This window comes from Giraffa tippelskirchi, chromosome 2 (genome assembly GCF_054371585.1).
Source record: "Giraffa tippelskirchi isolate mGirTip1 chromosome 2, T2T-mGirTip1v1.2.pri, whole genome shotgun sequence".
Taxonomy (NCBI): domain Eukaryota; kingdom Metazoa; phylum Chordata; class Mammalia; order Artiodactyla; family Giraffidae; genus Giraffa; species Giraffa tippelskirchi.
This window is the reverse complement of record NC_137276.1, coordinates 167,920,158-167,947,348: the sequence shown is the minus strand read 5'-3', so window position 1 is coordinate 167,947,348 and position 27,191 is coordinate 167,920,158. Positions and strand designations below refer to the sequence as shown.

Genomic DNA, 27,191 nt, shown 5'->3' with positions numbered 1-27,191 from the left:
TTCTCCACATCCTCACCAACACCTACTATCACAACTTTTTTTTAAACTGAAGGAGAGTCGATTTACAATACCTTGTTAGTTTCGGGTGTATAGCAAAGTATCACAACCTTTTGATTCTAGCCATTCTAGTGGGATAGATGTCTTTAAACCTATTCGTTTGCCAATTCTACATCCTCCATAAAAATTTCTATTCAGATTCTTTGCCGATTTTTTTAATTGGGTTGTCGTTTTTACTACTGAGCTGTAAGAGTTCTTTATTCTACATAGAGGTCCCTGTCAGATATATGACATGTTAATATTTTGTTCCATTTTATAGGTTGTCAAATTTTCACTTTCTTGATAGCATATTTTGTAATTTTTTAAATTTTATTTTTAGCTGCATCAGGTCTTAGTTGCAGCACACAGGCTTCTCTCTATTGGTGGCACAGACTTAGTTGCCCTGCAGCATCTGGGATATCTCAGTTCCCTGATGAGGGATTGAACCTGTGTCTCCTGCAATGGAAGGTGGATTTTTAACCACTGGACCACCAGGGAAGTCCCAATGTTATACTTTGAAGCACAAACGTTTTTAATGTTCTTAGTGCCATACTTAGCGATTCTCAACCCTCAGTTTCATTCTAAGAGTTTTAGAGTCTTCTCTCTTATATTTAGGTTTGTCATCCACTTTGAGTTAAGCATGGTTTGACGTTAAGGATCCAACAACATTATTTTGCATATGGCTACCAGTTGTTCCAGCACAACTGAAAAATGAAAAACCATTCTTTCTCTTTTGTATAGTCTTGATGCTCTTGTTGAAAATCAGTCAATTACAGATAGTTTTATTTCTCACCTTTCAATTCTATTCCCTTGATCTGTATGTGTATCCTTGTGCCAATTCCACAAAGCCTTGATTACCAATTTTTTTAAAGTAAGTTTTAACATCACGAAGTATGAATCGTATTTTATTCATTTTTTTTTTTTAAAGACCACTTTGATTCACCTGGATGGATACACTGTGAGTGTATTCCATGTGACTATTAGAATTCCATGTAACTTTTAGAATCAGTCTGTCAAGTTCTACAAGAAGTCAGGTGGGATTCCAATATGAACTGCATGGAATCTGTAAATCAATTTGGGGAGTACTGCCACCTTAATGTTAACCTTCCAACCCATGAAGACAATTTTTTTTTACTTAGATCTTTAATGTCTTTTCAACAAAGTCTTGTAGTTTTCAGAGTATATTACATTTGTTAAATTTACTAAGTATTTTTATGCTATTGTAGATGGAATTAATTTCACCTTTGAATTGTTCATAACAAATCTATATAAATACAATCAATTTTTATATGTTGATTTTTGTATCCCACAACCTTGCAGAACTGAACTTGTTAATGCAAGTATTTTATTAGTGGATTCTTTAGGACTTTTTGCATACAAGATTATGTCATCTGCCAGAGATAGTTTTGCTACTTTCATTCCAATTCCTTTTCTTCTTCTTGCATAACTGCCATGATCAGAACTTCCAATACTATGTCATATAGAAGTGGAGAGTCAACAATCCTGTCTTACATTCCTGATCTTACAGGAATGTATCCAGTATTTCAACACCAAGTGTGATGTCACCTTCCAAATTTTCATAGATGTTCTTTTTATCACGTGGAAGAAGTGCCTTCTTAATGTGTAGTTTTTTTCATGCTTTTTCTTTTGATCAGTAAAGGGTATTAGAATTTTGTCAAAAAATTTTTTCCACCTATTGCAAAGACAATAACTTTTGTTTTTTATTTATTGATATATTATTACATAATTGGTTTGTGAACCTTACATTTCTGGGATAAATGCCACTTGGTCATGCTGTATAAATCTTTTTATGTGTTGCTGACTTTAGTTTGCTAGTATTTTATTGAGAATTTTTGTGTTCATATTCACAAGAGATGTTGGTCTGTACTCCCCTTATGATGTCCTCAGCATCAGGGTAATATTAGCTTTATAAAATATATTGGGAAGTATTCCTCCTTTCAGTTTTTTGCAAGAGTTGATGAAGAATTAGTTAATTCTTTAAAATGAGTGGTAGAATTCAGCAGGCTAGGGCTTTTCTTTGCAGGAGGTTTTATGATTAATCCAATCTCTTCACTTGTTGCAGGTCTACTCAGATTATCTTTTTAAGTCAGTTTTAGTCTTTGCAAAAATATGTGTCCATTTTATCTAAGCTACGTGTCCATTTTACGTAAGCTATGAAACTTACTGGAGTAGGAAATGGCAACCCACTCCAGTATTCTTGCTGGAAAATTCCACGGACACAGGAGCCTGATGGGGTACAGTCCATGGGGTCGAAAAGAGTCAGATACCACTAAATATGCACAAAAGCATGTAACATTGGTACACAGCTGTTCATGAGATTCCTTTATCATCCTCTTATTTTTAGTTATGTTCCTTCTTTCATCTCTGACTCTAGTAATTTGAATTTTCTTTCTCAATCTAGCTGCTGCTGCTGCTAAGTCACTTCAGTCGTGTCCGACTCTGTGCGACCCCATAGACGGCAGCCCACCAGGCTCCGCCGTCCCTAGGATTCTCCAGGCAAGAATACTGGAGTGGGTTGCCATTTCCTTCTCCAGTGCATGAAAGGGAAAAGTGAAAGTGAAGTCGCTCAGTCATGTCCGACTCTTAGAGACCCCATGGACTGTAGCCTACCAGACTCCTCTGTCCATGGAATTTTCCAGGCAAGAGTACTGGAGTGGGGTGCCACTGCCTTCTCCCCAGTCTAGCTAAGGTTTCTCAATTTTGTTGATCTTCTCAAAGAACCAGTTTTTGGCTTCTTAATTTTCTCTACTGTTTTTCTATTTTCTGGTTCATTAATTTTTACCTTAATTTTACTACTTCCATCCTTCTATTTTGCTCTTCTTCTTCCAGTGACTTACTAAGGAAGGTTAGGTTATTGATTTGAGATCTTTCCTCTTTCTTAATTTAGGCATTTATTGCTAGAAATTTCCCTCTAAGCACTGCTTTAGTTGTATTCCCTAAGTCTTCTTAGGTGCTAACTTCATTTTCATTTATCTTAAAAGTATTTCTGGATTTCCCTTTATATTTCTTCTTTGACCCACTGACTATTTAGGAGTATGTTCCTTAACCTCCACATATTTATGAGTTCCCCAAATTCCTTTCTGCTTTCATTTCCAATTTCTTTTCACGGTGGTCAGAGAACATCCTTTGTACTATTTCAATCCTCTTAAATGTGTTAGGTTTGTTTTGTGGCCTAGCACGTGGTGTGTCCTAAAATATGTTCCACATGCACTCGAGAAGATATATGTTCTGCTGTTGCTAGGTGGTGATGTGTTCTATACATATCTGCTGGGTCTAGTTGGTTTATAGTGTTCCTTTTTTAATTTATTATTGAAGGATAATTGCTTTACAGAATTTTGTTGTTTTCTGTCAAACTTCAACATGAATCAGCCATAGGTATACATATATCACCTCCCTTGTGAACCTCCCTCCCATCTCTCTCCCCATCCTACCCTTCTAGGTTGATTCAGAGCCCCTGTTTGAGTTTCCTAAGCCATACAGCAAACTCCCGTTGACTATCTATTATACATATGGTAATGTAAGTCTCCATGTTACTTTGTCCATACATCTCACCCTCTCCACCCCTCTCGCCATGTCCATATATAGTGTTGTTTCTTTGCTGACCTTATGCTAAGTGGTTCTGTCCATTATTGAAAGTACAGTAATTGAAGTCTCCCAATCACTATTGTTGAACTATTTCCTTTTCTTTTCTGTCAGTTTTTGCTTCATGTATTTTGATGCTATTATTAGGTACATATAATAACTGTGACCTATCTAGTGAATTGACCCTTTTATCACCATAAAATGTCTCTCTTTATCTCTAGCAACACTCTTTTGTTTCAAAATCTATTCTTTCTGTTATTAGTATAGCTACTCCAGCTTCTTCCTAGTTGCTACTTGTTTATCTTTTTCCATACTTATATCTTTGATGTATCTTTATGTTTAAACTTAAAATATGTCTCAGGGATTTCCCTAGCAGTTCAGTGATTAGGACTCCACACTTCCATTATAGGGAGCATGGTTCAATCTCCAGTCAGGGAACTAAGATCCCATGTGTCACGATGCAGCCAAAAAATAAAATAAGGTAAATACCGTATGTCTCTTATAGAGAGTATATAGTTGGATCCAGTCTGACAATTTCTGCATTTCAAATTAGACTGTTTAATCAATTCATATTTAGTGTTATTACTGATACAGTTGGAGTGATGACTGCTTTTTCATTTTTTATTTTCTGTCTCATGTCTTTTGTTCCTTTATTACTCTATTACTGCTTTCTTTTGTAATAAGTATTTTTTAATGAAGCACTTAAAAATTTCTATAGTGATTTTTCACTGTATTTTTTTGTTTTTCCCCCCTAGTAGTTGCTCAAGGGCTTTCCATACACTTTCACTTCTCAGAATCAGCTTCAGACTTAACACTCCCTTAATTCCAAGGAGATATAGAAACATTATGTTATATAATTTTATCCCTTTTCCCATTTTATCATACTATTGTTATATAATGTTACAAACCCAACAACAGTTATTATTACTTTATCATCTACGTTATTTCCTTAGCTTAACATTGTTTTGTTCCCACTCATCTACTCTGAGCTGTTATTAGCAGATACATTTCAAATATATTACATTTCTACAGGCCCAAGAATACATTACAGTAAGGCTCCTACACATGAAGTTTCAAGCTGCGAACATGTAGTCACATGTCCAGTCATGTAAGTTAGTTCACATTCCAGTGTACATTGTCACATGTACTCATCCATTATAAGTAGTTGTGTTATTGCGTATGTACTTCACTGTACTGTACTGTATGTTGCTGTTTGTTCAGTTGCTAAGTCATCTCCAACTCTATGCGACCTCATGGACTGCAGCATGCCAAGCTTCCCCTTCCTTCACTACCTCCTGGAACTTGCTCAAACTCACACCCATTGAGTCAGTGATGCCATCCAAACATCTTGTCCTCTGTCGTCCCCTTCTCTTCCTGCCCTCAATCTTTCCCAGCATCAGGGTCTTTTCCAAAGAACTGGCTCACTGTCATGTCAGGATGGCTGAGTGGTTGAAGGTACCAGACTCAAGATTCTATCTTCCAAAGAGCTGGCTCTTTGCATCAGGTGGCCAAGGTATTAGAGCTTCAGCGTCAGTCTTTCCAATGAACATTAAGGGCTGATGTCCTCATGGATTTACTAGTCTGATCTCCCTGTTGTCCAAGAGATTCTCAAGAGTCTTCTTAGCACAATTTGAAAACATCGATTCTTTGGCACTCATTCTTCTTAGTATCTTTATTTCAAGCCCAGGATGTCCAGAAGCAAATGTAAAAGCAGCAGTGACATAAGCTAGTACTGCTAAGATACTAGGTGCCAAGGAATAATGATAGAAATAAATGTGAAAATAACTGAGAGAGCAGAATAAGAAGAGGAAGTAACTTAAGAACTGAAGAGATTCACAATGTAGGAAACTGCAAGGGGATTTTATTTGAGAAAGCACTGTTAAGTTTTTGAGGCAAGGACCCGAATGTAGAACAGTACATGAAGGTTGCAGCAGATGTTCAGAATGCAATCCAGTGATACCGTGTCACCTATGACAAGAAGAACCGAGCTACTACCCAGACATGACTGGATCATTTTTTTAACAAGATAGATTGAACTGAATCCAGCAAGGAACCAGAACCTGTGCCATCAATGTCAGGCTTGAGTAAAACTGAAGCATGCCTTCCGTCTCCTACTGCTGACGATCCTTCAGCTCTACCATCTCCCACCTCCTCCCCCTACTCTAGTTAGCAACTCTTCTTGCCTGTTCCCTCAATGCCAGCCCCTGTATGCCAGCTGTTGTACTTTACTATTGTACTTTTCAAGGTACTGTACTGAAGATTTAAAATGTTCATTTTTGTTTTTCATGTATTATTTTTATGAAAAGTATTATAAACTTATTACAGTATAGTACTGTTGATATAAGATGGTTGTGTTAATTGGGTACCTACTTCCCTGGTGGCTCAGACGGTAAAGTGTCTGCCTACAATGCAGGAGACCCAGGTTCAATCCCTGGGTGGGGAAGATCCTCTGGAGAAGGAAATGGCAACCCACTCCAGTACTCTTGCCTGGAAAATCCCATGGGAGGAGCCTGGTAGGCTATAGTTCATGGGGTCGCAAAGAGTCGGACATGACTGAGTGACTTCACTTCACTTGAGTATTTGTCTCTGAGTACACGGAATATATTACTCTACCACCTTCTGGACTTTGTTTCTGATGAGAATTTAGCTTTTTTTTTTTTTTTAAATCAGGGTTCTTCTAAGTAAATAATTGGCTGTTTTCCTCTCCTTTTCTTATTTTCAACAGTCACACTGACAGGTCCATTTGCAGATTTTCTTACATTGATCCTACTTGAAGTTCTTTGGGCTCTTTCGATGTATATGTAGGTCACTCTTTTTCTATAAATTTGAGATGTTTTCAACCATTATCTCCATGAATATTTTTCCACTTTTTCTCCCCTTTCTTCTGGTACTCTCATTATGTATACTGTGGTGCAGTTAATGGTGCCCCACATTCCTCTGAGGCTCTTTTCAATTTTACTCATTTTTTTCCTCTCCTTTCCTTGGATTTCTACAGACCTATTCCCAATTCACTAATTCTTTCTTTCCACCAGTTCAAATCATACTATTGAGCCCCCTAATTTTTCATTAGTTATAGTACTTTTCAACTCCAGAATTTCCACTTGGTTTTTCTTCAGAATATGTGTCCCTTGACTGCTAGTAACTATTTGACATGGGTTGTCATCATATTTGACTTCTTTGATGGTTTCCTTTGATTCTTTGAATACATTTATAATGACTACTTCAAAGTCTATTTCTATTAAATCCAACATCTTTTCTCACAGGCAGTTTCTATTGTCTGCTCTTCCCAGTGTATCTTTTCCTGGGTTTTGTTTTTGTTTGCACTTCTTTTACCTTTTTATTGGGAACTAACCATCTTATATAATACTATGTGGCAATTCTGAGTACACTCCTCCATCTATGAGGTTTTACATTTTTATTTGCTTACTTGTTTAGTAATTTACTGTTTTATTTTAAAGAAGTCCACTTTCCCACCACACACACCCAGCCACTTGAAGTGTTAAGCCTCTGATGTTGATCCTCAGGGTGGAAATAGCCTAGATATGCCCAAAGTCATCTTGCTCTAACAGTAATTTGTCAGGACTCATTCTGTGACTACTCCCAGATATTAACCTCCAGTAATTGCCAGCTGATCACTCTACTGTTTTAAACAACAGCTTCAGGCACAAATTGTGCTACAGAGGAATCCAATCAGATTCAGGCTGCTTTGAAGTAGTTTCAAGTCAGTGTTTGACATTGACTGTCCCCAGAAAGGCTCCTTCCAGCTGTCTCTTATCCCAAGTTCTTGCTGGCAAACTCAATGGCCTGCAGTTTAGTTTGTATCTTCTTGAATCTACAAACCTCCCAATGCCTTTGGGAGGCAGTTTTCACAAACAATCTCCACTGTTTGTGAAAGTACTCTTTGGTTTGAACTTCTCCAGCTCTACTGCAAATGAAGTCAGTTCCCTGAGGCAGAGATTAAGAGCTATGTTTTATGACCTGCTTCTCTCCTCTCAGTTCAGTTCGGTCGCTCAGTCATATCCAATTCTTTGCAACCCCATGGACTGCAGCACACCAGGCCTCCCAGTCCATCACCAACTCCCAGAGTTTACTCAAACTCATGTCCACTGAGTTGGTGATGCCATTCAACCATCTCATCCTCTGTGGTCCCCTTCTCCTCCAACCTACCCCCAAGCAAAATCTCTGAATCGAGGCTCTCAAGATGAGGATATGGACAACAGCACATTTTTCGGAGTGATACCCATTTAGGAACTGAGTATTTGGTGGGAGATAGGTAGCAGACGGAGATCGTCTCTCCTGACATAGAGCTACCACCTTAAACCTAGGGAAAAGGTGATCTATTCCCTATCAGCTCTGTTACCAAGGTAACCCTTTATTCCACAAGTGGGGGCTGGACAGAAGGTAGCCCCCTATTTCTTCAACATATTTGCCCAGAATTTAGCCTCAACAGCAGGCATCTGGGGGTAGGATGAGAAATCCTGATGTCCTGTTTCTCCTAGGAAGAAACCATTCCTTCTAGCAGAAGTTCCACATTTACTGTATGCCCTAGGACTATTTCTAAATCTCTAAGAAGTTGCTTTTTAATAGTTTTCCTCTGTTGTACTAGTGAGCAGGTCTGCAGAGTTCTTATGCTATCAGACTTAAAAGTCAAAGAAACAGTTATTTTTAAGATGATTTTGATGCAAGCCTGGTTTGAGAATCACTAATTGATAGTGTGCTCTTGAATCTCTTAAAAAACAAAAAAACCTACAGGGCAAGATTATTCTCATCCTTTATAGGGAAGGATTCAGGAGGCTCACAGATCAAATAAGGTCATAAGGATGGGATCTTAATCCAACAGGGTGGATGTTCTTACCAGAGCAAGAGACATCAGAGACCTCTACCTACACCCACTGCCCCGTGCTCAGAAAAGTTATGTGAGAAAAGAGACAGAAGGTGACCATCTGCAAGTCAGGAAGAGAGGCCTTACCAGAAGCCAACCATGTTGGAACCTTGATCTTAGACGTGCAGCCTCCAGAACTGTGAGAAAATGAATTTCTGTTGTTTAAATCACCCAATCTGTGGTACTTTTTTATGGCAGCCCAAGCAGACTAATACATATATCCAGTGGTATTCTGTCAGACTGGACTGAAAGACTGGTGCAATGCAGATGAGAATTTGCAAATAATTCTGAAGGAGTCATAACTAATGGTGCTGAGAAAGGACATAGAGAACAGTTGGATTCCTAAGGCAAGTAGCATTTTGGTTCTGAAATATCACAGGAGACAGCATAATATCAGTGCTACAATGATATCCAAATTGAAGAATCAGAAGTTTCAGGTTAAAGATATAGTAGTATAGAATCAGGGCAAGACCCAGATAAAGTTTACAACCAAACAATTAAATAACTAGAAGCCTAGATTCAACGTGGAGCTGGAAGGGCAAGCAATTAAGGAAAGGCAAAGTTGGGAACACAGCAAACACATACAGAGAGAGAATAAGTGATAACATAAATGGAACAGAAGGTAAACTGAACTGGGGAAGGTGGATGAAAGGTAAACAGGTGGGCTTTGTACATTTCGTCTATAAGATTCAAATTATTTCAAAAAAATTTTAAACTTGAAAAACTCTAAAGAGGAAAGAAATGGTCACACAAAACTTAATTATTCACTTGCTTTTTATTAAAATGACCTAAGAAGCAAGTCCAGAGAAGAGGTCTGGCACTGAAGCCCTATTTTCAAATTTACTTCTAAGCACCAAGATGTAGGGACGATACTAAAATTCTATCAATCTTGGTTTCCTTATTAGCACTATGGAGACCATACTTTATAAGGTGAAGAGAAGTAACATATGAAAGCATACTTCCACTGTCTGGCCCATATACAGATCACACCCGATATTTGTGTAATGAAGAAACGGCTATAAATAGCTCTAAAGGTTCAAAAAAAGATCTCATCTGACTAAACTGATCAGGGGTGGCTTCATAGAGAAGATGGTGTTTCAGGAAGGTTGTGAGGCACAGATAGGACTACAGGGGCTAAAAGAGAAAGACCCACAAAACAGAAAAAGAGTACAAAATAAAGGCAGAGACCTTAGAAAGAACAACTGATGAGAACATTAGTAAGTCATGTTTGATTAGAGCAACTGTTCTTTAAAAGAAGTAAGTATACATGAGAAATGCAAAGGCCTCTTGGTTTTTCCTTTATTACTTCTTTGGTTAAATTTTGGTATCCAAGAACTCACAAATGACTCCAACATTCTAATAATTTCTACCATTCATATAGTGCACCTGTGTCTTTGAATTTCAAAACATTAAAAAAAAAGAGAAAGAAATCCAAACACTACGGAAGGGTATAAAAAGAAAAAGGAAAGTGTACCTCCCTCACTGTTTCTAAAGGTAGCCACTATCAAGTTTTCCATATATCTTTTCAAGAATTGGTTATACAAACACATACATATCCTTTCAGTTATTACTGTATACTGACAGAGCAATTCTATACCCAGTTTTGCACTCTGCCTCAACTTTCAACTTTCCAAACCAACACCTAGAGAGCTTTATCATTTTTAACAACATAGTAATTTTTATATCATAATAACTAGACCAGACACATCAATGACAATTAAGCTTGACTTCAACTTTCTATTGGGGCTTCTCTGATAGCTCAGTTGGTAAAGAATATGCTTGCAATGCGGGAAGATCCGCTGGAGAAGGGATAGGCAACCCACTCCAGTATTCTTGGGCTTCCCTTGTGGCTCAGCTGGTAAAGAATCTGCCTGCAATGTGGGAGACCAGGGTTCAATCCCTGGGTTGGGAAGATCCCCTGGAAAAGGGAACAGCTACACACTCCAGTATTCTGGCCTGGAGAATTTCACAGACTGTATAGTCCCTAGGGTTGCAATACTTAGGATATAACTGTGAGCAACTTTCACTTCACTTCAATTTTCTATTACAAACAATGCTGTAACCAATATTCTCTCTCATGTATTTGTGATTTTGCAATTATATCCATAAATGAAATAAAAACAATGGAATCTCAAGGTCAAAAATATGTTCATTTAAAATTTTAATACTGTCAAAGTTCCCTCTAAACTACTGCACCAATGTACCAATGAGTGCAACAGTTCCCCAACACCATCATCACTAACCCAAGGCTGATTCAAAATTTTCCATATCTGACAGTATGACATGTGAAAAAAAAATATTTCTCATGAACACTATTTCCATAATACTCTCAGTTATATGCTTTTTTCACTTTCACTTGTAAGTTTTTCAGAGGTATGGTGATGAGATGGCATCATCAGTCTGGTGCCTAATGGAATGTTTGTTGTATATTCTTATGTTTTAAAATGTAATTTTTATTTCTAAAACAATAAATATTAACAGATATGCAATAATATAAAAGCTTTTCAAGATCCTTGGTACGTGTAAATTTGAGACCAAAATATTGAGAACCTTTGGTTCAGATAATCTTCTCTGTCTTAGGGGAAAAAAAATCCTTTGATATTCAGACAGCATTCAATTCATAGAATAAGGAAACATATTTACAATACTGTATCTTTTTGGTCAGAAATTATGTATTTCCACTTATCTCTTTTGTTACAATGATAAATGTAATGTTTCCTTTCATTATATTCTAACTGGTTACTGTGTGTTTATAGGAAAATGACTCATTACTATATGTTAATTTTTTAAAGCCAGCCACTGAATTAAATCAGCTACTGAATTCTGTTTCTGATACTTTCAGCTGACATTCTTTTTTTTTTCTTTCTTTTTTTTTTTAATAAATTTATTTATTTTAGTTGGGGGCTAATTACTTTACAATATTGTAGTAGTTTTTGCCATACATTGACATGAATCAGCCATGGGTTTACATGTGTTCCCCATCCTGAACCCCCCTCCCACCTCCCTCCCCATCCCATCCCTCTGGGTTATCCCATTGCCCCAGCCCTGAGCATTTGCCCCGTGCATCGAACATGGAATGGTGTTCTGTTTCACATATGATAATATACATGTTTCAATGCTATTGTCCCAGAACGTCCCACCCTCACCTTCTCCCTCAGAGTCCATAAGACTGTTCTATGCATCTGTGTCTCTTATTCTGTCTCGCATATAGGGTTATCGTTACCATCTTTCAAATTCCATATATATGCATTAGTATACTGTATTGGTGTTTTTCTTTCTGGCTTACTTCACTCTGTATAATGGGCTCCAGTTTCATCCATCTCAATAGAACCGATTCAAATGTATTTTTTTTAATGTCAGCTGATATTCTTGACACTAGTTTTTCTTTTTTTTTTAAAGCTTATGTATATTGGGGCATAATTTACATACAAACTGTGGAAAATTCTTAAAGAGATGGGAATACCAGACCACCTTACCTGCCTCCTGAGAAACCTGTATGCAGGTCAAGAAGCAATAGTTAGAATAGGACATGGAACGACGGACTGGGAAAGGAGTACATCAAGACTGTATTTTTTATTTATTTAACTTATATGCAGGGTACATCATGCAAAATGCTGGGCTGGATGAAACATAAGCTAAAATCAAGATTGCCGGGAGCATCAATAACCTCAGATATGCAGATGACACCACCCTTATGACAGAAAGTGAAGAGGACTAAAAAGTCTCTTGATGAAGGAGAAAGAGGAGAGTGAAAAAGCTGGCTTAAAATCAACATTCAAAAAAATAAGATCATGGCATCAGGTCCCCTCACTTCATGGCATATAGATGGGGAAAACAATGGAAACGTGAATGACTATTTTCTTGGGCTCCAAAATCACTGCAGATGGTGACTGCAGCCATGAAATTAAAACATGCTTGCTCCTTGGAAGGAAAGCTATGACAAACCTAGACAGCATATTAAAACGCAGAGACGTTACTTTGCCCACAAAGGTCCATATAGTCAAAGCTATAGTTTTTCCAGTAGTCACGTACGGATATGAGAGTTGGACTATAAAGGCTGAGCATGGAAGAACCGATGTTTTCAAACTGTGGTATTGGAGAAGACTCTTGAGTCTCAATGGACGCTGAGTTTGAGCAAACTCCTGGAGACAGTGAAGGATAGCGAAGCCTGGCATGATGCAGTCCATGCAGTCATAACAAAATTTACATACAGTAAAACTTGCATTTAAGTAAACATCATGACTATGAAGATGAGAACATTTTTCGCACCTACAAAAACTTCAGTCAGGTACCTTAGTAATAAATCCACTTGCCCCAATCCTAGGCAAACTGTCCTGATAATTTTCATTTTCCAGAATGTCAAATAAATGGAGCCATACAATATGTAGCATTTTGCATGTGGCTTCATTCACTCAGTATTAACTAATTTGAGCTGCCTTCATATTGTTGTATCTATTAGTAACTGATACATTTTACTGCTGAATTATATTCCATTGTATTCCACAATTTGCTTATCTATTCACCAGCGATGGACATCTAGATTGCAGTTTGAGGTGATGATGAATAAGCTACTATAAACATTCATATACGGCTTTTGTTTAGACAAATGATTTCATCGTACTTGGTAAAAAACTAAGAGTGAGACTGCTGGGTCATACAGATCCACTGGAGAAGGAAATGGCAACCCACTCCAGTATCCTTGCCTGAAAAATGCCATGGACAGAAAGGAGCCTGGCAGGCTACAGTCCTTGGGGTTGCAATAGTTGGACACGACTTAGTGACTAAACCACCACCAGGGTAAGTATATGTTTAACTTTACAAGAAACTGTCAAACTGCTTTCTACAGTGGCTATAATATCATGCATTTCTACCAGCAATTTATGATAGCTCCAGTTGTGTCATAGTAGAGATAGTTAAAAAAAAATTACATGTAAGTACCACCCATCCATATCTATTTCACTAAAGTTAAAAACTTGAATGTGTGTTGAATTAGATCAAATGTCTTTTAGGCAGTTATTAAAATGGTCATTGTTTATTTCCTCTGACACATTAAATATGGTGAGATATTAATACATTTCCTAACAATGATTTTTGACTCTTGGGATAAACACATTTGGCCACAGTGTATTGTTCTTTACAATTATTAGTTTTCTTGAAGTGAAGTGAAGTCGCTCAGTCGTGTCCGACTCTTTGCGACCCCATGGACTGTAGCCTTCCAGGCTCCTCCCATGGGATTTTCCAGGCAAGAGTACTGGAGTGGGGCGCCATTTCCTTCTCCAGAGGGTATTCTCCACCCCTGGATCGAACCCAGGCCTCCTGCATTGTAGGCAGACGCTTTACCGTCTGAGCCACCAGGAAAGTCTTTAGTTTTCTTAAAAATCAGTATCCATATATGAGATTGATTATTTAATAAAATACCCTCCTCCCTCTTTGGGTGGATATTGTATTCACCACATGATTCCAGTTTTATGACATTCTGGAAGAGGCAAAACTATGGAGAGTTAAAAGATCAGCAGTTGCCAGGGGTTTAAGGGATGAATAGCAGAGTGCAAGAGAATTTTGGAGGCAGTGAACCTATTCTGTTGGATACTGTAACAGCTGATATATGTCATTTTACATTTGTTAAAACCCACAGAGTGGACAGCTCCAAGAATGAACCTAAATGTAGCCTACTGGCTTTGGGTGATAATGACACGTCAATGTTCACTGGATTATAACAAATGTACCATTCTGGTGAAAATGTAAGTGGTAAGGGACACTGTGTGTATATGGGGTAGGCAGTAGTTGGGAACTCAGTAGTTTCCATTCAATTCTGCTGGGAACCTAAAATTGCTCTAATAGTCAACATTTTTTAAAAAATCAAGGATTTCTTCACAAATGAAATAAATGAGACTGAGTTCTCTCTGAGCAAGGGAATGAGGAGATTATATTAGCCACGTGGGAGGTTTTTTGAAAAACAGACACAACTGTCCTTTCAAATATTTGAAGTAATAGGTCTGACACATACCAGGTCTCTAGTGTTGTTTATTCTTTCAAAAATTACCAAGTGTATTCTGATATGCATCTGCATGCAACTGAAAATCTCAATAGTGGCAGCAAAAGTTTTACTGGAAACTAATGCAAAATAATTTTGTCTCCCTTGTGGCTCAGGGGGTAAAGAATTTGCCTGCAAAGTAGGAGATCAGGGTTCAATTCTTGGGTCAGGAAGATCCCCTGGAGAAGGAAATGGCAACCCACTCCAGTATTCCTGCCTGGAAAAATCCCACGAACAGAGGAACCTGACGGGCTACAGTCCATGGGGTCTCAAAGAGTCAGACACAACTTAGCGACTAACACTCTTCATTTCAATGCAAAATACAACTGAAATGTAGGCTGCAGTTGGATTGAAGAGAGCTCAGAGAACAAAGAAATTAAATAAAGTCTATATAAATTTATAATAAAACGAACATGTAATAGAATGAGAAAATTATCTTTATACTAAGCAAACATCTTTAGGATATTATCACCTAAGTGATTAATTTAAAAACTTAAGTTATTGTCAATAACTTTGCAATCACTCAGGAACCAGAAGTCTTTAAAATTAAAGCCATTATGCCCAATTTTCCTCGTTTTCTAGGAAAATTAAAGCCCCCAAAGCAATAAAATTAAAAAGCAAGATGCAAAACTGGTGGTAAAATAGAAATGTACTCTTCCAAAATGAAATCTCCCAATTTCCCCTTCAGGTCTATTTAGTTAAAATAATCAAATTTTGCCTATTATTTCATCCAAAGTGTTTGATTTTATCTATTCCTATCTATTCTCACTACCACCAGTCTGATCTAGGTGCCTATCATTCAGCTAGATAACTTGTAGTTGTTCAGTTGCTAAGTCATGTCCAGTTCTTTACAGCTAGATAACTGCAACAGCTCTAAACCACCCTTCCTTAACCTCAGACTCTTTGCTTTTTAATTCATCCTTCACACAGCTCTCAGATTAATCTTAACACTTTGTCACTGCGTAATTTCAATGTCTAAGGACCTAAAATGAGTTTTTAGCACGTCTTAGATCAAATCTGAACTTCTTTGTCCTACAAGTTCCTTTGGCCTTGATTCATTCAATACTCTTTCCACTCTTCATCACCAATCTATACCCAAAACACACTGAGTGTAGATACATTTTTATTATATTGCTATACACTATATTCAGTACGCTGAGTCAATCCAGTTCAGTTCAGTTCAGTTCAGTTCAGTCGTTCAGTCGTGTCCGACTCTCTGCGACCCCATGAATTGCAGCACGCCAGGCCTCTCTGTCCATCACCAACTCCCGGAGTCTACCCAAACCCATGTTCATCGAGTCGGTGATGCCATCCAACCATCTCATCCTCTGTCGTCCCCTTCTCCTCCTGCCCCCAATCCTACCCAGCATTAGGGTCTTTTCCAATGAGTCAACCCTTCGCATGAGGTGGCCAAAGTATTGGAGCTTCAGCTTCAACATCAGACCTTCCAATGAACACCCAGGATTGATCTCTTTTAGGATGGATTGATTGGATCTCCTTGCAGTCCAAGGGACTCTCAAGAGTCTTCTCCAACACCACAGTTCAAAAGCATCAATTCTGCGGCACTCAACTTTCTTCACCGTCCAACTCTCACATCCATACATGACCACTGGAAAAACCATAGCCTTGACTAGACGGACTTTTGTTGGCAAAGTAATGTCTCTGCTTTTAAACATGCTATCTAGGTTGGCCATAACCTTCCTTCCAAGGAGTAAGTGTCTTTTAATTTCATGGCTGCAGTCACCATCAGCAGTGATTCTGGAGCCCAAAAAAGTAAAGTCTGACACTGTTTCCACTGTTTCCCCATCTATTTCCCATGAAGTGATGAGACCAGATGCCATGATCTTAGTTTTCTGAACGTTGAGCTTTAAGCCAACTTTTTCACTCTCCTCCTTCACCTTCATCAAGAGGCTCTTTAGCTCTTCTTCACTTTCTGCCATAAGGGTGGTGTCATCCGCATATCTGAGGTTATTGATATTTCTCCCAGCAATCTTGATTCCAGCTTGTGTTTCTGCCAGCCCAGTGTTTCTCATGATGTACTCTGCATATAAGTTAAATAAGCAGGGTGACAATATACAGCCTTGATGTACTCCTTTTCCTATTTGGAACCAGTCTGTTCTTCCACGTCCAGTTCTAACTGTTGCTTCCTGACCTGCATACAGGTTTCTCAAGAGACAGGTCAGATGGTCTGGTATTCCCATCTCTTTCAGAATTTTCCACAGTTTATTGTGATCCACACAGTCAAAGGCTTTGGCCTAGTCAATAAAGCAGAAATAGATGTTTTTCTGGAACTCTCTTGCTTTTTCGATGATCCAGCGGATATTGGCAATTTGATCTCTCTGGTTCCTCTGCCTTTTCTAAAACCAGCTTGAACATCTGGAAGTTCACGGTGCACGTATTGCTGAAGCCTGGCTTGGAGAATTTGGAGCATTACTTTCCTAGCGTGTGAGATGAGTGCGATTGTGCGGTAGTTTGAGCATTCTTTGGCATTGCCTTCCTTTAGGATTGGAATGAAAACTGACCTTTTCCAGTCCTGTGGTCACTGCTGAGTTTTCCAAACTTGCTGGCATATTGAGTGCAGCACTTTCACAGCATCATCTTTGAGGATTTGAAATAGCTCAACTGAAATTCCATCACCTCCACTAGCGTTGTTCGTAGTGATGCTTCCTAAGGCCCACCTGACTTCACATTCCAGGATGTCTGGCTCTAGGTGAGTGATCACACCATCGTGATTATCTGGGTTGTGAAGATCTTTTTTGTACAGTTCTTCTGTGTGTTCTTGCCACCTCTTCTTAATATCTTCTGCTTCTGTTAGGTCCATACCATTTCTGTCCTTTATTGAGCCCATCTTTGCATGAAATGTTCCTTTGGTATCTCTAATTTTCTTGAAGAGGTCTCTAGTCTTTCCCAATCTGTTGTTTTCCTCTATTTCTTTGCATTGATCACTGAGGAAGGCTTTCTTATCTCTCCTTCCTATTCTTTGGAACTCTGCATTCAGATGAGAATATCTTTCCTTTTCTCCTTTGCTTTTCGCTTCTCTTCTCTTCCCAGCTATCTGTAAGGCCTCCTCAGACAGCCATTTTGCTTTTTTGCATTTCTTTTCCATGGGGATTTTCTTGATCCCTGTCTCCCGTACAATGTCACGAACCTCTGTCCATAGTTCATCAGGCACTGTGTCTATCAGGTCTAGTCCCTTAAATCTATTTGTCACTTCCACTGTATACTCATAAGGGATCCAAGCAGTCAATAAATCCCAAACACATGCTAACCACTGTAAATATTTAACATTCACAATATTCTTTGTGCAACACTATAAAATGTTAGTATATTTAATTCCATTGTATAAATAAAGTATAATTTTATAAGAAAACATGACATGTACTTAATATTAAAAAACCAAAACTATAAGAAAGTGTGACTACAAAATAAGCAAGTTACAGATTTATAAATTTAACCATAAATGAATTTTAAGTATAAAAAATTTTCAGTTCATTGGTGCATATTTTTTTGAATCTATTTTTTCATTAGAGAATGGAGAGGTGTGAGTTTGCATTCCAGAGTATATGCTCTCCCATTTGTAAATATTTATTATTCATTTGTTGTCAACCTCTAGTCAAGTGGGTTTCCCTTGTGGCTCAGCTGGTAAAGAATCCACCTGCAATGCTGGAGACCTGGGTTCAATCCTTGGGTTGGGAAGACCCCCTGGAGAAGGGAAAGGCTACCCACTCCAGTATTCTGGCCTGGAGAATTCCATGGACTGTATAGTCCATGGAGCCACAAAGAGTTGGACACAACTGAGTGATTTTCACTTCTAGAGTCAAGTAGTAACAGGTCTCTTAAAAATATTTTAATAAAAATTAGGAAAGAAAAATGAAATTTAAAATATCCTACCCTTATCTTCCCTGTAAAATCATTAGAATATCTTATTTTAGTGACAACATTCTTGTGTTCAATGGGAGCAAGTTTTGAAAAACCCTGCAATAAACCTCTTCTGGGAGAAGTCAACACTACAGATACAATTCTTAGGTGCTCATCTTTGATTACATCTTACAGCTTCAACTCTATTAATCTAATAGAAATCCATCCTTTCTTTCATGTCGCAGCTTCAGACCTTCTTTAACTGAGACGTTTACTATAACCTTTGACCTTGAATACAAACCTCACCTTCCAGTATCTATGGGTTCCCATTGTGCAAGGCTTCACGAAGATATTCTCAATATCCAAACATTTAAAGGAAAATATTTACCAAAAATTTCAGGATTTACACCCCAAGATTTAGTAATTCCACTTCTGGAATGTACCCAAAGGAAATAAAATCAATATTATATATAAAAATGATGACAGCAGAGTGACTGACACTTGAAAAATTGTAAACCTAAAAATTCCAAAATGAGGGCTTGGCTATGAGACATAATCATAATATATTGGGAAATAAGAAAAACAGAACATTAACACATGAAAAATCTGGGTGGTGGGAACAAAACCCCAATCTATACCATTCTCTGTATTTTTAAAAATATTTTATAACTTATAAAAATCTTAAATGGAAATTAGTATTTTCCTTTATCTTCCAAACTTTCTACAGTAGGCAATATACTAATTATACAATAAGAAAAACTTTCAAAAAGTAAAGGTGGAAACATATAATTTACTACAATGAGGCTTCCCGGCCTAACTAAAACATTAAATTTCTTTACTTTTGGCTAGAATTTTATCAACTCAACATGCTGTTATTTCATCAAATTTTTACCATCTGAGATACCAGGGAAGCCCTCTGATTGAATACTTCAGGTCTTTATGAACAGTGAAAACTACGCCCCCCTTATAAGTTGGATTTTTTTAAACAGAAATCTTTCCCCAAAAAAGGCATAAAGGACTTCATGGGAGTGAGAGGGCCAGGAGGGGGGTGGTGGGAAACTTGTGTTTATCCAATTCATATTCATTACTGAATTTAATATATCTATTACGTATACACTTAAAAGGGTTCTCATAAATTTAAATTAAGATTTAGCACTTTGGATGTATCTGCCTTCCTCCCAAAACATATTAACATCTTAATGCTCAGAAATTTAATTTTATTCAACACTAAAGTACTGATTATACAACACTCAAATACCATGGAGAGAATGAACAGACCAGAGACAAAGAGTTTAAGAAATTAAATGATGGATTTGGTAGATTAATCCATACCAAAATTATAACTTTTTTTTAAAAAAAAAGGATGAACTACAAAGATAGAATACAAAAAGAGAGCATCAAGGTCACAGATGATATGTCAAAAACTTTTTAGAAGCCTTAAAAGAGATGATCTAATGATATTTTACTAGTGAAGTGGAGAATTCTGAAACCTAAGCACTTGTATTACTTTGCTAGCGTGTGAGATGAGTGCAACTGTGCAGTAGTTTGAACGTTCTTTGGCACTGCCTTTCTTTGGGATAAAAACTGATATTTTGCAGTCCAAGACAGGCTTCAACAGCACATGAACCAAGACCTTCCAGATGTTCAAGGTGGATTCAGAAAAGGCAGTGGAACCAGAGATCAAATTGCCAATGTCCACTGGATCATAGAAAAAGCAAGAGAGTTCCAGAAAAACATCTACTTCTGCTTTATTTACTACACTAAAGCCTTTGACTGTATGGATCACAACAAACTGAAAAGTTCTTAGATATGCGAATACCAGACCACCTTACCTGCCACCTGAGAAATCTGTATGCAGGCCAAGAAGCAACAGTTAGAATCAGACATGGAACAATGGACTGGTTCCAGATTGGGAAAGGATTATGTCAAGCCTGTATACCGTCACTCTGCTTATTTAACTTATATGCAGAGTATACCATGCGAAATGCCATGCTGGCTCAAGCACAAGCTGGAATCAAAAAGATTGCCGGGAGAAGTATCAATAACCTCAGATATGAAGATGACACCACCCTAATAACAGAAAGCAAAGAGAAACTAAAGAGCCTCTTGATGAAGGTGAAAGAAGAGAGTGAAAAAGTTGGCTTAAAACTCAACATTCAAAAAACTAAGATCATGGCATCCAGTCCCACCACTTCACGGCAAATAGATGGGGAAATGATGGAAACAGTGACAGATTTTCTTGGACTCCAAAATTACTGCAGATAGTGACTGCAGCCATGAAACTAAAAGACGCTTGCTCCTTGGAAGAAAAGCTATGACCAACCTAGAGAGCATATTAAAGAGCAGAGACATTACTTTGCCAACAAAGGTCCTTCTAGTCAAAGCTACGGTTTTTCCAGTAGTCACATATGGATGTGAGAGTTGTACCATAAAGAAAGCTGGACATGGAAGGATTGATGCTTTTGAACTGTGGTGTTGGAGAAGACTCGAGAGTCCCTTGCACTGCAAGGAGATCAAACCAGTCAATCCTAAAGGAAATCAGTTCTGATTATTCATTGGAAAGACTGATGCTAAAGCTCCAGTAACTTTGGCCACCTGATGCAAAAAACTAACTCACTGGAAAAGACCCTGATGCTGGGCAGCATTGAAGGCAGGAGGAGAAGGGGACAATAGAGAATGAGATGGTTGGATGGCATCACCGACTCGATGGATGAGTTTGAGCAAGCTCTGGGAGTTGGGTGATGGAGGGTCACAAAGAGATGGACACGACTCAATTACTGAACTAAACTGTAGCACCTGTAAGAAGCTGATTCATACAGCCCACAAGCAGGTTTCAGAGACTAGTCGTGTTCAACTCTTTGTGACCCCATGGACTGCAGCTAGTCAGACACCTGTGCCCATAAAATTTTCCAGGCACAAATACTGGAGTGGGTTGCCATTTCCTACTCCAGGGGATCTTCCCGACCCAAGGATTGAACCTGTATCTCCTGCACTGGCAGGCGAATTCTTTATCACTCTGCCACCTGGAATGCCCCATAGTGTCTATCAAAAAATAGAAAGATATCACAACAATGAGCTCTAGGAAATTAAAATATGAGCAGGAATTTAAAGTTCAATAGAAGGGTTGGAAGGTACCATTTAAAAAAATCTCTCAAGAAACAGAACAAAAAGACTAAGTGATGGAAAATAGAAAGGAAAAGAAAATTTTTAAAAAATGACCAAAAAATTCTAATACCCAAATAAAACAAAGCCCAAGAGAAACAAAAAATCAAATAAGCAAGAGATCATCAAAGAAACAATGCATCGAATTTAGAATATTCATTCAATAAAAGATACCATGGACAAAAACCAACAGAAAGACAACAGGCCAAAAGAAGATATTTTTCAATCCTATAACGAATAAATCTCCACAAGGAACTCCTGCAAACCAAAAAGAAAGACAGGAAAGGGGAGTTCCCTGGTGGCCAAATGGTTAGGATTCTAGGCTTTCACTGCCCTGGCCTGGGTTTAATCCCTGTTTGGGGAACTAAGATTCTGCAAGCTGCATAGAAAGGTGCAGCCAAAAGAAAAAAGAAAACCTGAACGAAAGATAGACAAAGGACAAAACAATCAACAAAAGGGAAAACCTGAATGGATACAGATGCTCAAATTCATTAATTATCAGAGAATGTAAACAACAAGACATCATTTTATACCTGACTTGCAAAAATAAAGAAGTTGGATAAAACCAAATACTGGCAAAGATATGGGCAAACAAAAACCCTCCTCACTACTAGAAGGCACATAAGCTAGGCCTCCTATTCTATAGCCCAAGAATCTCACTCCTGGACATACATCCCAGAGAACTTCTCACACAGGACCATAAGGATGTACAAGTAAGAGTATATTTACCACAGGGTACTCGTGATGCCAGAAAGGCAACTCAGGTGTCAGTGATTAGGGAATGAGAAGTAAAATGTGATATGTGCATATTATGGAATTCTACATTATACACAATTGTATGTACACACAAAACAGAAAGGTCTCCAAAACAATGCTGAGTAAAAATAGTAAGAAGCCAAACAAAGTCTATAACACAATATAAAAACTAAATATACATACACACAACACACTACATATTTCATGATTCATATATAATCAAGGAATGTATCAGCCATAATGCAGTGGGTACCTACTAGAAAAGGTAATGGAAGTAGGGCTCAGAAATGAAAGAGAAAAATTTAAAGGACCTTGTATAGTCTGATGATAGCGTCCAAAAATGGGAAGCATAGTTAAGCGTAACTCTTTTTACCTAAAGCCCTAATAATAATAATAAATTTCCCAAAACTAAAGGACACAAGTTCCCAGCTTGTAAGGACCCACCGAGTGCCCTTAAAAAGGAGAAAAAAAAACCACATCTAGACACATTATGGAATTTCAAGGGTTTAAAATAAGCCTCTAAAAGCTTCCGGAGATTGGGGAAAAGGCAGGGAAGGTCACATATAAATGAAGAACAAGAATGGCTATGGATTTCAATGGCAACATTAGAATGCAGAAAACAATGGAACTATGACTTCCAAACTTTTTAAGCCTAGATTTTTATACTCAGACAAATGATTGATGAAATGTACAGGTAAAATAAATATTTTTTTTCAGCCATGCAAGATCTTAAAAACATAAAGTTTTTGCTTCCCAGGTACCCTTTCTCTGGAAATGAAAAAAACATGGAAAACAGGAGATCCAACATCGGAGAAGGGCACAGAAAATTTTAAGGTGACATAAAGAGAAGTTTCAGGGTGACAGCTGTGCAGTAAGCCTACAAAGTAATCAGTCCAGATTGCTTTAAAAGGATAGAAGGTTTTAAGACAGCTGGCTCAAAATGGAAAAGGGAAAATAGGTATTACTCCTGGAAAAATAAAAATTGGTTAAGAGAAGAAATGATATCATAACATACTGCGTGGTCCTGCTATAATTACTTACATAGTTATAACTGAACGCTGACTTAATAAACATCTAAATAAATATATTTAAAGGATATGTGTAAATGTGGAAAGTCAATAGATAATGCCTAAAACTGCTGTATCAAGAAATAGCAATAGAAGCAAGTTATTTATAAATATGAAAGAGGAAACAGCTAAAAGAAATAAATAAGTAGCTTCTAAAGTGTAAAGGCTGGGACAGGGAACAGTTGTTTTACAGATACTATCCTAATTTAAAAATTGTATTTTTTACTGCCAGTAAAGCAAGGAACTCCAACAGCCTTTCAGCTTTTAGTAAATTAGATCTTCACAGTATTATTTCTTGGTGTTAAACAAACTATATCTAGTTTGAGGAGCAGAAGACTGAACCGCAAAACAAGACAAAATCAAGCTTTAACGACTGATGAGAACACAGTACAAACAGCCCTGTGATTGAATCCCAGCTCCACTTAACTTTGTGAAGTAGGACAAGTTACTTAACCATCCTGTACATGTAACCACCTTCTCAATGCGGTTTTGCAAGAATAATTAGGTGAAAACACCTGATGTAGTACTTCACCTATCAACAGATGTTAGAGCAACTTTTGCTTGTCTTTCTGCTCCCTGGCTGAAAACCCACATTTTGACCCCAAGCTGCCTTGCTGGTCACAGAATACAAAGACTCATGGACAACTCAGCACATATCCCTCCTCACACTGAAAAATCAATCATGATGAGTAAGCAGATTTATCTTTGTATATGAAGTGCAGCATTATTCTTGTTATGTGAAGGAGATTATCCTCATTATCCACATTTTGGATTTTTGCCTGCTTTCAAACACTGTTCCAATTAGTCTAATACACTAGATCAGAACCATTTTATCACTAAGGTCTGTTGTGTAGGAGCATTATCAACTTCAAAAACAAACAAAAAACTGTATGTTCCATCAGTCTTCATCCCTGCTCTGTCACTGCAAAGACTTAAAATTTTTCTAATGAAGGTCCTATCTGGCTCCCGGCTGGCTTGGGGCCACCTCCTGCTTACTGCAGCAAGAACAGAGTGAAATCAGCCCCAATCAGCTAATTGAATTGTTTACCATTTTCAATGTTTTCTTCCATTATTATGGCTGAATTCAGAATACCCTGCAAAATACAGAAACCTTAGAGTAACAGAGAATTATCTTTATCATTATGTCAGTCATCTTTACTTACATGGCCAAAAGTCTTAACTGATTTTATACAAAGCATACATACTTCTAGAAACAATCTGACAGACTTAAAAACAAATTCATAAATCATCAAGACTTTATCATTAATTCAACAAACACTATGCTAACATACTGTAGATAAAACATATAAACCCTACTCTGAAATGAGAGGGAAAAGGTAAAAATAAAATTGAGAGCAACAGAGAACTAGTAGTCCAGGAAACAACTGAGAGCAGCAATTCCCGACTATCTGGTATAGTTTACAACACAGTTGAGGCTAAGGAAAACTATGAAAATTACCAAAGCTGAACACAGCTCTGAGCCTCCTGATAGTCAAAGTATAAAGAGAAACAGGATGGTTTACGAATAGAAATGATCTAATAAAAGCAGTCATTTGTTTAAAGTTTTTTTTTAAAAGCAAAGAAAGAAAACAAAAAGGCCTGTCACTGAGGGCTTAAAAGAATTTGTCTTTAAGGTTTATACTTTATAAGGATCAGTAAATAAATTATAAACAGTGTCTTGGATAGCAAGGAAGAGTTTTTTCATGTTCCTTTTCTCATGTTCCAATCCTAGATAAAAGTCAAAGTACAAAATATTAATTCACAGTTCTGCGAAGGAATTTCTATAAGGATCTAAAGTAACATAATGCGACTACATTGACTTCAGGTGAAGTGTTAGTTTCTGTCATTTAGCTTAGCATAGGTTTTTATAAATGCATGTTTTGCTTCTCTACCAAACTGTAAACACTCAAGGCTTACGTTGTTTGATTCCATTTGAACTTCCTTTGCTTTTTAGTACAGCTTCCTCTCAATTATAATGACCGATAAAATGTTATGCAGTCAATATTTATAGTCATTATCTGTTAGTCTTCTCTGCAACACTATAAATTCCATGAGGACAGGAACAGTGTCTTGATCATGTCCACATCCCCAGTCTCTGAGCATATGAATGGACCAAAAAAGAAAACATAACCAAGAGTATGAAAGGAGAGGAGAAATAATTCCTAAAATGGCAGTGATACTGGTTCTAACAAGTGCTGGAACACCTAGTAAGTTACTTAACTTCTCTAACCCTCAAAGCTTTAATCTGTAGAAAAGGAAAAAAAATAACACACTTCAGAGTTACTGTAAGCATTAAACCTTTTACTCTACAAAAAGTATTTAGCATAGTATCTGGAAAAAAGCTCATTAAACGTTACCCCTTTAACGTCTCTCAAGTTCTCCAACTAAAAATCCGGTGTTAAACACAACAGTGCCCATCAAAGAATAAATTATTTCAGTAAAAGTGCAACAGAGTTCATTCTTCCTTTCATGTTAAAATTTCATCTCTTAAATCTTTAAAATGGAAGGGGAATAGCTTGTGAATTACTTTCAAAATATTACAAACGCAAGAACAAGTAAATGAAAAAAAATGTCAATAATGAGCCTTGAAGTAACATGAAGGGGGAAAAATCACTTACTCATCTACTGCTAAGAAACAGGTTTTTAAGGAAGTGTTTATTAAAGGAACAGAGCACTGGAAAAGTTAAAAATGTTATTTAATAGTATGCTTAGAAAAAATCACTTCCGAACTGTTTATTCAGAATTAAAACCTTAAAAATCAATTATCTTGACATCGTTTGCTTAAAAGCGGAATATTAAATACTTCCATTCAAACCGAAAACATTCCTTCATGACGGCTTCCCGGACTCCAGTCATCCTTCAGTTCTCTCCTCCCATTTTGAGCTTCCCTCGCATCACCACTGACACACGCTGTGTGCAGACTAAGTTCTGTCATTCCTATAATTACCACACCCCTGTCAGCCGCTTCAGGCCCATGTTGTTATGACATCTGTAAACTGCAGTCGGCCGTCTCCACTCCCCCGACCCCCCAAACCTCCGGCTCTGGCTGAAACTTGTGAATTTCCGAGACCAGACCGTTCCCTACTGCCTCAGTTAGGGTTTTTACACACACCCCTATCCCCTATTCTCACCTGCCTCAGTCACGGCACACACTGCGCAGCCCACCCCCGCCCCCCGCGCCCCGCGCCCGTCTGCGTGGGGCCGCGGCGCGGGCTCCGCGCTGCCTCCTCGGCTCCGCGCTGCCTCCCCGCCTCCCCGCAGCCTCTGCGCCCCGCAGTCCCCGGCGCCGCTTACAGCCCGGCTGCCGCGCCACCCCACCCCGCCCCGCCCCGCCCCGCCTCGCCTCCACCGGCGTTCCCGTTGGCGAACACACCAGCGCCCCCCACCCCCACCGTCCCCTCCTCCGGCCGCGCGGCCGTTAGGACAACCGGGCCCGTGACGCACGGACGCGCCGCGAGTGCCCAGGCCCAGGAACCCGAGCTCGAGCACAGTCGGCGGCCCGCCCTCACCGCGGGGCCTCTCCCAGGTCCCGCCGAGGACTGCCGGATCGGCCAGCGAGAGGGGGAGGGGTCGGGGGCCGCCACAGCCCCTCACTCACCAGGTTCAAGGCAACCGATCCCGGTGCCACTTCTGGGGTGAGCCTCTGCCTCGCTCGCTCGCCTGCCGTGCGTCTTCTGCACACAACCTCGAAAGAGTCGGCTCTCGCCTTCGCGGTGCTCACCAGGCCTCGCTCGTCGCCTCCGCCGCCGCGCACCCAGCACAGCGAAACCCAGCTCAGCCGGCGTTCGCAGTG

At 38.6% G+C, this 27,191-nt stretch overlaps 1 protein-coding gene and 1 non-coding gene across 3 annotated transcripts in view; one reads left to right on the top strand and one right to left on the bottom strand.

Annotated features, from left to right (window-relative positions):
- KPNA1 (karyopherin subunit alpha 1) overlaps window positions 1-27,178 on the bottom strand; it is a 74,714-nt gene extending 47,536 nt beyond the window's left edge. For both annotated transcript variants that reach the window (XM_081571789.1, XM_081571788.1), the window contains exon 1: window positions 26,997-27,178. The gene's annotated coding sequence lies outside the window, so the exon portion shown is untranslated. The remainder of the gene's footprint in view (window positions 1-26,996) is intronic.
- Window positions 6,011-6,082, top strand: TRNAC-ACA (transfer RNA cysteine (anticodon ACA)). The gene has a single exon. It is a non-coding gene; the product is annotated as a tRNA-Cys (tRNA).
- Window positions 27,179-27,191: the final 13 nt, after the last annotated feature.